The sequence below is a fragment of the Pteropus medius genome, unplaced genomic scaffold (genome assembly GCF_902729225.1).
Source record: "Pteropus medius unplaced genomic scaffold, Ma_sr-lr_union100, whole genome shotgun sequence".
NCBI classification, from domain to species: Eukaryota; Metazoa; Chordata; class Mammalia; order Chiroptera; family Pteropodidae; genus Pteropus; species Pteropus medius.
Genome location: NW_024356335.1, coordinates 3,982,552 through 3,995,185, shown reverse-complemented (window position 1 = coordinate 3,995,185; position 12,634 = coordinate 3,982,552). Strand labels below are relative to the sequence as shown.

General features: G+C 40.4%; 1 protein-coding gene and 1 pseudogene across 2 annotated transcripts in view; both read right to left on the bottom strand.

Annotated features, from left to right (window-relative positions):
• SLC25A25 (solute carrier family 25 member 25) overlaps positions 1-12,634 on the bottom strand; it is a 37,114-nt gene that overhangs the window by 21,868 nt on the left and 2,612 nt on the right. The window lies entirely within an intron of this gene.
• Positions 11,020-11,138, bottom strand: LOC120601844 (uncharacterized; annotated as a pseudogene).

Below are 12,634 nucleotides of genomic sequence, written 5' to 3'. Positions count from 1 at the left end.
TTGACTTCCTCATGGGTTAATACAGTATTTCTCTTTCCTTTTACAGCAGCATCACCTAAACCAGAAGTATCTGGTAGACTGTTAAGTCCTTTTGGATTACATGCAACTACTAAAATACAAGTCTACCACACTTAGCTTTCTTGGGTGTGAGGGACCACCCATACCCAGAGACAGGGCAGGCTACTATAAGCCTCCTGTTGGTGTAGCTTATAAACATCAACAGAAACTGGTTAAGACGAGGCTCATCACCTACAGAAGTAGGTTCTAAGAATCTAAAAAATAGAGACCTGGTGAATAAAAAAGTGCCACAGGATCTCCCATACTTTTCAGAGAAAATGACAGATTCCAATGGAATGGACCCCCAGCAGGAGGTGAGTGGTGGGCGAGTGAGCGAAGAAGCTTCATCTGTATCTGCAGCCTCTCCCCAGCGCCAGCATCACCGCCTCAGCTCCGCCTCAGCTCATCGGGCATTAGATGCTCATACGAGCACTGGTCCCTGGTGCCAAAAAGGATGGGGACCGCCGGCTCAGGGGATAAGTGGCCCTGGAGCATCATACTGAAGGACAAGTGGATACTCCTGAGGGAATCTTTTATGAGGCATTGCTCCCCACAACCCACTCCAGGGCCATGCTCCACGTCTCACGTCTACCAGTTTAATTTCTTACTACCTATCTATCTATCTTAGAGTTATTATAATATTCAGAAGACATGTTGTCAGAAAGATGACTATTAACACTTTTTTAAAGACTGAGAAATGAAGCCAGATTTTATTTGACAGGAAGCCAGGCTGATTTGATTTGAAAGTGAGCACTGGCTGGGCCAATTAGATTATGCGGAGGACATTTACAATAAATTCAATGAGTCGAACGTGCAAAACTCTAAGGTTTTGACCAGAACCAAAACCGACAAATAAATACATTTAAAGCAGAAATAGAACATGCCAGAAATCATATCCTCTGCAGCTATTAAACTTATGTCAAAAAACTTCAGATGTCAACTTAAAAATGTGCAAGGGGGTACATTATTTTTAAAAATGTTTTAGGACAGAACGATCTCTTTTACACACTGATATATGGTACCGATTTGTTATTCCAGAGACACAACTGCAGCAGGTGACCATCCATCTCCTCTGACATGAATCGACCGGAGAATTTAAATGTTTAGATCCTACGTGCTGTCCTGAGCGGCTCTGTGGCAGCTGGCTTGCAGAATGTAACACAGGAGGACTGCGCAGCCTTCTGCCAGTGACTCGGCCCGCAGTTAGACAAAGAGGAGCCAGGTGCTCGCCTCGTTTGGCACAAATGAAATCAAGGTATCAAGGATGACAACTGCAGTGATGAAAATGGGGAGACCCCCTCCATCTATTTCCATTTTAGGAAGTAAAACCGGAAACTCTAGCTTAGGCAAAAACTCCCTGAAGGAAACTCCCATGACTGTGGAAGAGAATTGTGCTGCACGGAGAAGTCTCTTGTATGGCTTCCGCTTACTCCTGGTAAAAAGCCAGTCCCCGCTGAGGTCCCAAGTTCAAGGTCAATGCCTACTAACAAAGACGTCTTTTTTTCCTTTTATCTAAAAGAAAGTTAGGTGTGTACAAAATTATCTAGTTTTAGTTGGGTTACGTGTACGATTTTGAGATTTAACATGTAAATTACAGTTTTGCGGAAGCAAAGAGAGACCACAGAGAAACCCAGCAAAATTTCTATTCTTTTCCTGCTCTTAAATGAGAGCATGATTCTGCTTCAGGATAAGTATGTGCCAAGTATAAAAGGGAGGAGAAGAATATGATATTGAAAAAACCCAATCGCCTAAAATAATCAGAAATTTCTCAACCAATCTGAAACTGATCAGTGGCAGCCAAACCACTGGCTCATGGTCAGCCTGCTTGTCACAGCCATTTTACCCTCATTCACGCCTTCCCATTTCCCGCGTGCAGACGCAAACCAGCAGGTTTATTATTAAAGCAATACTAAATGTTTTCGGTATCTTAAGAGTGATCTCAGGATCGCACCCTAAAGCTGAGGTTGTCTGAATGAATGCGAACACAGCTCTCAGCAGCTGCTTGCTCTGTGCTGGAGGAGTGTAGAGGGAAGAGCGCGGACCAAGGTGGGAACCCACCCAACGTCTGCCTTCAGCAACTATACATCGGGGCTGCCAAGGGTGCAAAGGACAGCTCGGGGAAGCCTGCGTAAGTGGAACTGGTTTAAACCAAGCCAGCGCTTAGAAAAGGCATTTCGTAGCTATAGAACTATTTATCAGATGCTATCTTTATTCCGTATATAGGTTAAAGAAGAGACTTTCAAAAAGAATACACTCGAGGTATGAATGAAAAAAGGAAAAAATAGTTGACCGTGTCCATAAATGCATCACTAAGGGGTGCAATAAGGACATCTTCCCTCCTCCAGTGCCTCTGTGGGACCCTGGACAAGTCATTTAACCTCTCTGGGCAGCAAAACGTGGAGACTGAACTGGACAAACCTTGAAAACTTTTCCAGTTCTAATGTCCCATGCATTCAAACTCAATCTAAAGGCATTAACCAAAGGCGACAGCAGCGTTTTACATGTGAGATGGGAAAAAGGCCACCAGGTTGACGAAGGTGGGCACAGTGGCTGGCTGGTTTTAACCAACAGGACTATTCAATTGGGTCAGACCTACGGGCAAGGATTTAAGTTTGTGCTTATTCTTGGTGATGTGAACTTACCTCCCTCTGCCCACCTTCGCCCCCACCACTGGCATTTCTGTGGTTTTTGAGAATTTTCTCACACGGTGTAGGTGGTTCATTTTGTGTCTTAGAGCCAGGTCAGACTCCAGCCAAGGGGAAGGAGCACTGGACAAAAACAGGCCCGAGGCCCAGGGCTGATGGAGCGTAGAAAGCTTCACAAAGCCACAGCAGGAACAGGGACAGCCACCATCTCCAGTTTCCACTGTGGCCCTGGGAAATTCAAGCTTCCTATAAAGCCAAGCCAAGAGTTTAAAGCAGATAAGAAGCTCTTTAAGCCCTACCTTTATTATTCATTTATTTACTTCAGAGAAGGTGCATCTTTAAGATGTCTTTTTTTTAGGTATTGTGTCGAGTCTTTTATATCCCATATTAGAAGAGTGTACCGATTATTTCAGTTGCTGCTTCCTGAGCATCATTGGGGGCGTTAAAATGCTAAGATCGTGCCATGCACAGATACGGCAATGTCATAAGCTGTGACTATAAAGGCTGCCAAGTTTTAGGGGCTAGTTAAGTACCCACAGTCATAGTAGGAGGCGGTGTATATTGAACTAAACTGGGCAGAGTCAAAATCCTGGATTCTGCTACTGGCTCTGTCTTCGACCAGTGCGGCCTCTAAGCCTCAGCCCCACTTCTGCAAAATAATGCAGTCTGAGAGGTAATCTCCAAGGGTTTTAACCTAGCTCTACTCGAAGTTTCCATTTTCACTTCAAAGTGAACTCAAATCTCCTCGCACTAGGATTTCTTTTTCTGTTTTAACTTTCCTAATGTCTATAGGGCCCGGGCCTCTGAAAGCTACATTTTCCTCCCCAAACGGCTGCAGGCCTCTCAGCTGGCAAGAGAGGGCGCGCTACCTGGGTGCTAAGACCCTTTATACTGACATCCCCAGACTTTCTCCTTCCTTCCATTCCACTTTTCACTTAAGCAATCCGGGAAAAGTATCGATGATTACGACCAATTCTGGGCATCTTATTTTCCAAGACTCAACGGAGGAAGAAGTCATTGCGTTAAACACCTGCGTGTCAGACACAGTACCAGGCTCTTTTTATACTGAATCTAATTTAAGCCCCACAACAACCTGATGAGGCGGGCACTCAGGCCACTCTGTCTCTGATGAGGAAACTGAGACCTCGAGAGGCTGAGCAACTTGCTCAAGGTCACGTGGCTAGCAAATGGCAGAAACAGTATTTGAACCCAAATTTATATCACAAAGCTTAGACAGTATTGTTTTTAAAAAACGTTTTGGGGGTGACGTCAGCATCATGGCAGAGTGAGAAGACTCCATTTCTCCCCTTACATTTACAACAAGCTAGACAACTAAAACGCAACAAAGACCCCCTGCTCAACGCACAAACACACCTGAAAGATCCGCACGTTGGGACACTTAAAGGTGGGCGTGTTCGGATGAGTAGGGAGACAGGACAGGGGGAAGGACAGGGACGATGGCTGCAGACACATTCGGTGTTCACTGCAGCTCCAACAAGCGTGGTAGTCGGGGAGAAGTCAGACTGCAGCCCTCACACTATGGCCTGGAGAGTAAGAAGCAGTTCACCTTTTGCAAAAGGCATCTCCCTTCCCCACTGCCCATTATCACAACAGCCGGGTAGAGGTGGCTGGGAACCTTTAAACTATGCAATGGTGGAGACAGCCATTGCTGGAAGGGGAGGCAGAGCCGTGAGATACAAACTCCGTCCTCTCCCTGACATCCTCTGACAGAGCCTGATAAAATCCAAAATACAGTGGGAAAAGGAGGTGGCTCCGAGAGCTAGGAAAATCAGTTCTCTATCGTCTGCTGCACCCCCCCACCACAGCGAAGCAAGTTGGTCAGAGGGGACACCATCATCCCAGTGGGTACATGGCATTTTCCTTAACTGAATGACAACACTTAACAGCAATCCCAGAGGCGCAAATAGTGCAGACGAAACAAGAATTTGCACTATAACAACATTTACTGAAAAACAAAAGAAAGTACCCTATCGACCTGCTGAATTGTTGAGTGCAAAACAGTATCTGAACAACAACAAAGAAGATCACCTCAATGCAGAGACAGAGAAACAATCCATCGAATACCATGAACTACTGATGTAACTTGGGATCATAGAAAGAAAATGAAAAGTCTCCAAAAACCAAATGCAAAGTCATGGAAGACTGATTTAGATGACAGAGAATCCAAGACAGCTGCTATGAAGTAAACTCAGAAGGGCAGTTCAATGAGTTCAGGAATAAAATTAGTGAACAAAAGGAGTACTTTTCCAAAGATACTGAAACTGTAAAAAAGAACCGGATGAAATTTCTGGAGCTTACAAACTCCATAAATAAGATGAGGACTGCATTAGAGAGACCACTGGAAAAAGACCAAATGGAAGAGGGAATTAGCAAACTCAAAGACAGAAATCTAGAAATTACCCAGGAGGAAGGAGAAAACGAAGAGTTAAAAAAGATGAAGGAACTATATGAGAAACATCTGCCTCCATTAGAAAGAGCAATCTAAATAAGAGGTATACCAGAAGGAGAAGAGAAGGGAACAGAGAGCCTCCTCGAGTAAATATTGACGAGAACTTTCCAAGGCTATGGAAATAACTGAAGTTTACGACAGAGGAAACAGAATACTTAATTACATTAACACCAAACAAAGAGAGCTTCTCCAAGACACATTTTATTCAAATTTCCAAAAATGAATGACCAAGAAAGAATTCTCAAGGTGGCAGTGATGTGGCTGGGGGGCGGGGGAGAGGGGGAAGAAACTGTAATCTACAAAGGAAGCCCCATTAGATAATTATTGGATTTCTCAGGAGAAAACTTCACAACAGGAGAGACCGGAAGGAAATATTCAAAATATTGAAAAAGAACCATCAGCCAAGGATAATATAGCCAGCAAAATTATCCTTTAGGTATGAAGGAGAAATAAAAAATTTCTCAGACAAACTAAAGCTGAGAGAATTTACCACCACAAGACCTACAAGAAATGTTGAAAGGAATTCTTCTATCAGAAACGAAAAGACAAAAGTATACGAAACTTTTGAGTAAGGTGATTAACAGACAGGAAGAGGGAGGAAACTGCAAATCTAATACAGAATAGGTTATTAAACAATTATATCATGAAAACTGAAGGGAAAAGGGGCATTAAAATAACTATAACTACTACAGTTTGATAACAAATGCACAAAACATAAAAAGGGATAATTTGTGACGACAAAAGCATAAAAAGAGAGGAGGAAAGATTTGAATAGGTACAGGTGAATGAAGATAAGAGGCAATCAAAAAAAAAAAAACAAAACAAAACACAGAGTATTGTAGGTATGAGACATTTCACAGAAACCTAATGGTAACCACTAAATAAAAGTCCAGAGCCGAGACACAAAACATAAAAAAAGAGGAAACAAAGAAAAAATTCATAGAAAACCATCAAACTAAATAGCCGTCAGAATCACAAGGGAAAAGAAATGATGGAGATAGAAAGCAACCAAAAAACAAGAGATAAAATCGCTGTAGTAAGTCCATATATCAATAATCACCCTAAATGTAAATGAACTGAACTCACCAATCAAAAGGCACAGAGTAGCAAGATGGATTACAAAATAGAACTCAACTATATGTTGTCAGTAAGAGACTCATCTCAGCTCCAAAGACAAACATGGGCTCAAAATGAAGCTGGGGGAATGGTACTTAAAGCAAATGGCATTCAGAGAAAAGCAGGTGTAGCAGTACTTATATCAAACGAAATATATTGCAAGATGAAAAAGGTAATAAGAGACAAAAATGGACATTTTGTAAGGATAAAGGGGATAATTCATCAAGAAGATATAACTGTTATCAATACATATGTGTCTAACCTGGAAGCACCAAAATTCATAAGGCAAGTACTAAAAGAATTAAAGGGAGAAACTGACAAAAATGCAATTATAGTAGGGGACCAGAACACCCCATTGAAAGCAATGGATAGATCACCCAGCCAGAAAGTCAATAAGGGAATACCAGCCTTAAATGACACATTAGACCAAATGGTCTTGATCGCTAGTTATAGAACTTTCCATCCAAAATGACAGAACATACATTCTTCTCAAGTGCACAAGGAACACTCTCAAGGACAGACCATGTGTTGGGACACAAAACTAGTCTCACTAAATATCAGACTGAAATCATATCAAGCATATTTTCTGACCTCAACGGTGTGAAACTGAAAATCAAGTACAAGAAGAAAGCTGGAAAAACCGTAAATACGTGAGGGTTAAACAACATGCTACTGAACAACTATTGGGTCAAAGAAGACATAAAAGAATGGATCAAAAGCTATATAGAGACAAATGAAAATGAAAATACTACACATCAAAATGCGGGGGAATGCAGCAAAAGGGGTACTAGGAGGGAAGTTTATAGCATTACAAGCCTACGTCGGGAAACAAGAAAAATCTCAAACGACGTAACATTACACCTTAAAGAGCTAGAAAAAGAAGAACAAACAAAGCCCAGAGTCAGTAGGAGGAAAGAAATAATAAAAATCAAAGCGGAAATAAATGAAATAAACAAAAAGACAATGGAAAAAAATTAATGAAATGAAGCTGTTTTTTTGAAAAGATAAAATTGACAAACCTCTGGCTAAACTCATGAAGAAAAAAAAAAGACTCAAATAAATAAAATCAGAAATGAGAGAGAAGTTACAATATATAAAAATACTATGAAAGCTATATGCCACCAAATTTGACAGCCTAGAAGAAATGGACAAATTCTTAAAAAATATAAAACCTTCCTAAACTTAACCTTGAAGAATTGGAAAAGCTAAACAGGCTGATCACTAGTCAGAAAATTAAAACGGTAATCAAAAACCTCCCAATGAAAAAAAGTCCGGGCCCAAGTGGCTTCACTGGTGAATTCTACCAAACATTCAAAGACAATTTAATACTAATCCTTCTCAACCTCTTCCAAAAATTTGATAAGGGAATATGAGGCCAACTTGACCCAGATACCAAAACCAGGACAACATACAAAAAAGAAAATCACAGGTCAGTGTCTTTGATGAACATAAATGCAAAAATCCTACACAAAATACTAGCAAATCTAATAAAACAATACATTAAAGGGATATTATCAGGTGGGGTTCATTCTAGGGATGCAAGGATGGTTCAACATCCGCAAATCAATCGATGTGATACATATTATCGAAAGATAAAAATCGTATGATCATATCAATAGATGCAGAAAAAGCATTTGACAAGATACAATATCCATTTATGATTAAAACACTCAATAAAATGGGCATAGAAGGAACACTTCAATATAATAAAGGCCATATATGACAAATTCTCAGCTAATATACTCAATGATGAAGAATTGAAAACTTTTCATCCAGGATCAGGAACAACGAGGAGGCCCTCTCTTGCCGCTGTTATTCGACGTAGTATGGAAAGTCCCAGCCAGAGCAGTTAGGCAAGAAAGAGAAATAAAAGACATTCAAACTGGGAATGAGGAAGTAAAACTCACCGTTTGCGGATGATATTATTCTATATATAGAAAACCCTAAAGACTCCATCAAAAACTATTAGAAACGATAAACAAGTGCAGTAAAGTTTCAGGATACGAAATCAATATACAGAAATCCATTGTGTTTCTATATGTATTAACAATAAAATATCAGAAAGGGAGATAAAGAAAACAATCCCAGTTACAGTTGCAACAAAAAAGATAAAATACCTAAGAATAAATTTAACAAAGGAGGTGAAAGACTTGTACACTGAAAACTACAAGACATTGTTGAAAAAACTGAAGAAGACACAAAGAAATGGAAAGATATTCCGTGTTCACGGATTTAAGAATTAACATTATAAAACTGGCCATTATTACCTAAAACAACATACAGATTTAATGCAATCCCCAACAAAATCCCAAAGGCATTTTTCACGAAAGACCCCAGACAGACAAAGCAATCTTGAGAAAAACTAACGAAGCCAGAGGTATCATACTCCCTGACTTCAAACTGTACTACAAAGCTACAAAAATCGAAACAGTATGGTATTGGCAGAAAAACAGGCCAAAGGAACAGAACTGAGAGCCCAGAAATAAACCCACATATATGAGGGCAACTAATTTTTGACAAACATACAACTGAGAAAGGAGAGTCTCTTCAGTACACGGTGTTGGGAAACTGGAAAGCCATCTGCAAAAGAATGAAACTAAACTGCTATCTGGCACCATACACAAAAATTAACTCAAAATGGATTAAGGACTTGAATATAAGACCTGAAACAATAAAATACATAGAAGAAAACAAAGGAACGAAACTTACTGACCTTGGTCTCAGAGGCGATTTTGACCCCAAAGTCAAAGAAAGAAAAAATAAATGAATGAACATAAACTAAAAAGCTTCTGCACAGCAAAAAGAACCATCCACAAAACAAAAAAGCAACCAACTGAAAGGGAGAAGATATTTGCAAACAACACCTACAATAGGGAGCTAATAATATCCCATACTCACACAACTCAACAAGAAAAGAGATCTGATTAAAATAAAAAGTGGGCAGAGGACCTAAAAAGACACTTTTCCAACCAAGACATACAGATGGCCAACAGATACATGAAAAGATGCCTAACATCTTTTTGTATGATACCATACAAATCACCATTAAGTGTACAATTCCATGGTTTTTCAATAGTTACAAGTGAAATGCAAATCAAAACCACAATGAGATACTACCTCACATCTGTTGGAATGGCTATTGTCAACGGGACAAGAAATAAGTGCTGGACAGGATGTGGAGAAATGGGAACCCTCGGTCACTGCTGGTAGGAATGTAAATTGGTGCAGCCCCTATGGAAAATAGTATGGAGGTTTCTTCAAAAAATTAATATAGCTACCATATGACCCAACAATCCCTCTTCTGGGTATTTGCCCGAAAAATCTGAAAACACTTATTCGTAAAGATATATATACCCCATGTTCACTGCAGCATTATTTACGACAGCTAAGAGATGGAAACTGACTAGAAGTCCATCGATGGATGACTTAATAAAGAAGATGTGGTACAAATATACAACGCCATAAAGAGATGAAATATTGCCATTTGCAACAACATGGATCTTGAGAGTATTATGCTAAGTGAAATAAGTCAGATGGAAAAGGACAAAACCATGTGATTTCACTCATATGTGGGATTTAAAACAAATTCATAGATGCAGACAACAAAATGGTAGTTATCAGAGGGGTGGTAACTGGAAGGGGGGTGGAGGCGGACAAAGAGGGTAAAGGGGGTGAAATACATGGTAACAAAAGGAGACCAGACTTCAGGCGGTGAGCACACAAGAGCATTCAGATGTCCTATTATGAAGCTGTATACCTGAAATCTATATAGTTATTAACGAATGTCACCCCCAATAGATTCAAAAATAAACTTAAAACAAAAATAAAAGCAGTTTTATTGAGATAAAATTCACATACCAGACCAATCACCATTAAGTGTACAATTCAATGGTTTTTAGCAGTCACAGATATGTGCAGCCATCACCACAGTCAACCTTGGAATATTTTGATCACCTCAAAAAGGAATCTCAAACCTTCTGGTTATCACTTTCCTATCTCTCCACTCCCCTCCCTTCCCAGGCCTAAGCAACCTGTAATCTACTTTCTGTCTCTGTAGCTTTCCCTATTCTGGACTTTCATATAAATGGATCGCATAAGATGTGGTCTTTTCTGACTGGCTTCTTTCACTTAGTGTAGTGTTTCCAAGGAAAGTCTATACTCTAAACTCCCACGGTACACTGCCTCAGATGAGGGACTGTGAAAGGTATGGGCAGCTTATCACGTGAGAAGTGCATGAGAAGTGCATGTTTTTACAGCAGCTGAGCAGCCGAGAGCACAAGAAGATTAGATAGCTGTCCTCAGATACTTAAAGGGCCCTTGTATCACTTTTGTGTGTTATTCCCTAAGGTAAAATTTGGGGCAAATGGGGAGTAGATACAAGCAGGCAGACTTCAGTCTGACATAAGAACTCATGATGACCCCAGACCACAATGGAATGGCCATCTGCGAAGGATGCCCCAAGGGGAATGCTCCCCACACTGAATAGGAGGCTGGCGATGACAGCCAGTGACCCTTCCAAGGCCCAATTCCAGGATCAAATTCACATCAGTATGAGAAGAAATGGTTAAAATGAAAAATCTGCCACGACTTGATGCGGCAGGTCCTCTGCAATGACAGTTCTTTTTTTTCCCTTTCTTTCTTTTTTTTTTTTTAAAGCGAGGCAACCCTTGGTTGACCTCACAGATTGCAAGGACCTTGTCAGTTTACAATCCCTTATTATTATTTTTTTTATACCTACAGCACCTGGTCTGCCTAGGTGGTCTCCCATCCAGGTACTAACCAGACCCCACCCTGCTTAGCTTCCGAGGTCAGACGGGATTGGGCTTGTTCAGGGTGGCATGGCCTTAGACCTGCAACAACAGTTCTGTTCACCGAACTGAACATGCGGCTGTACTCAGATGGACTCGAAATAAATACCAGCAAAATATCCGTTCCTCTCATTCCCCTGCGGTTTCAACAATTAATGACTCTTTGAACATCAAAGGAACTCACTCAACTGAAGCTCCAGATCAGGCCTAATCTGCTATATTCTCGTTTATTACTTGGTCTTAGGATCAGGGTACCTGACTATCTTTTCAAATACCAACTAATTTTTTAAAAATCTTAAAAACAAAATCTCATTTTGATAATTACTTCAAGCCAGGAACCAGTTTGGCAACAATATAACACAATCAGTTTAGTGTATGAACTCAATCCGAGCTGCAAATAGCATTCTTCTCTTTCTAATGGGCCATTATATTATACTAAATGATGCTATTCCTCTTCTGTGAAAAAGGCTCTTTTTTTCTATAGACTGTCTTAGTCTAAGTCCGGCTATTTAGATAAACACCTTTCCCCTACATGGAAACACATTTAAAAGGTATAGAGTTTAACAGTACTGTCTGATTAAGCAATACCAACTTGACCTTAATGATCCTATATTTGATTATTTCAAATGAACAGAGATTGCCTCATGTACACTGCTCAGGTCAAGGAGAGAATTAGGGCAGGGCAGATTCTCATTCTTTGACAGGATAATCTCTGGATAATCTTGAAACCTATTTTGGGAATAACAGATGTGGTTCTAAATGGATCTCTCATCTTTCTCAAATTCTCCCAAAAGCCCACACTGGAACTCTCTTGATGTCTCTCAGAAACAGCTGGTATAGTTAGAGAGTATAGCAGGAATCGGAAGATGGTTCCAGTTCTTTCTCTGGTCTAATTCCTTAGTGGTCAAATGAGTTTTGAGGTTGTTTTACAGTCTTTCTGAACCGCTGTTCCTTCCTCTGTAGAAAGGAGTGAAATCACTTTCTTGTCTATTTTATAAAGTTATTGAGGCTTAAACTAGCTGGTGCATATACAAGTCTGTAAATCAGCAAACCACACATTTTCTAGAATCCTCACCCGCACTAAACACCGGCCCATTAGGAGAGCCCCACAAGCCTCAGCTAAAGGGACAACTGTTTACATCTAATCCGGCTTGCGTTCTTCCTCTAATTGGCTGCCTAAGTTCCAACCTATGTTTTAAATTTGTTTTAAGACAAAGATTTTGTTTGGTCACATGAAAATGCCTTAAATAGGCAATGCTATAATTAGCTCCAGCTGAAGCCTCATTTCCCAAAGTCACTACCGCTGTCGTCATCTTTTTTTTCTTTAATAGATCCTTCCCTTCTTTTGTCCCAGGACGGGCTCCTTGCTCCAATACCCTTTTTAAAGAAAATTTCCCTGGCTGGCTGCCATCAGTTTCTCTGCCCACCTCCATTTTAAGTCATTTTTCCTCGACTGTTCCAATTCTTCTGAAAAAAGGACAGATACCAAAAATAGCTGGTTTATTTCTAAAGAAAACCTGACCCAATCTGTTGTAAGC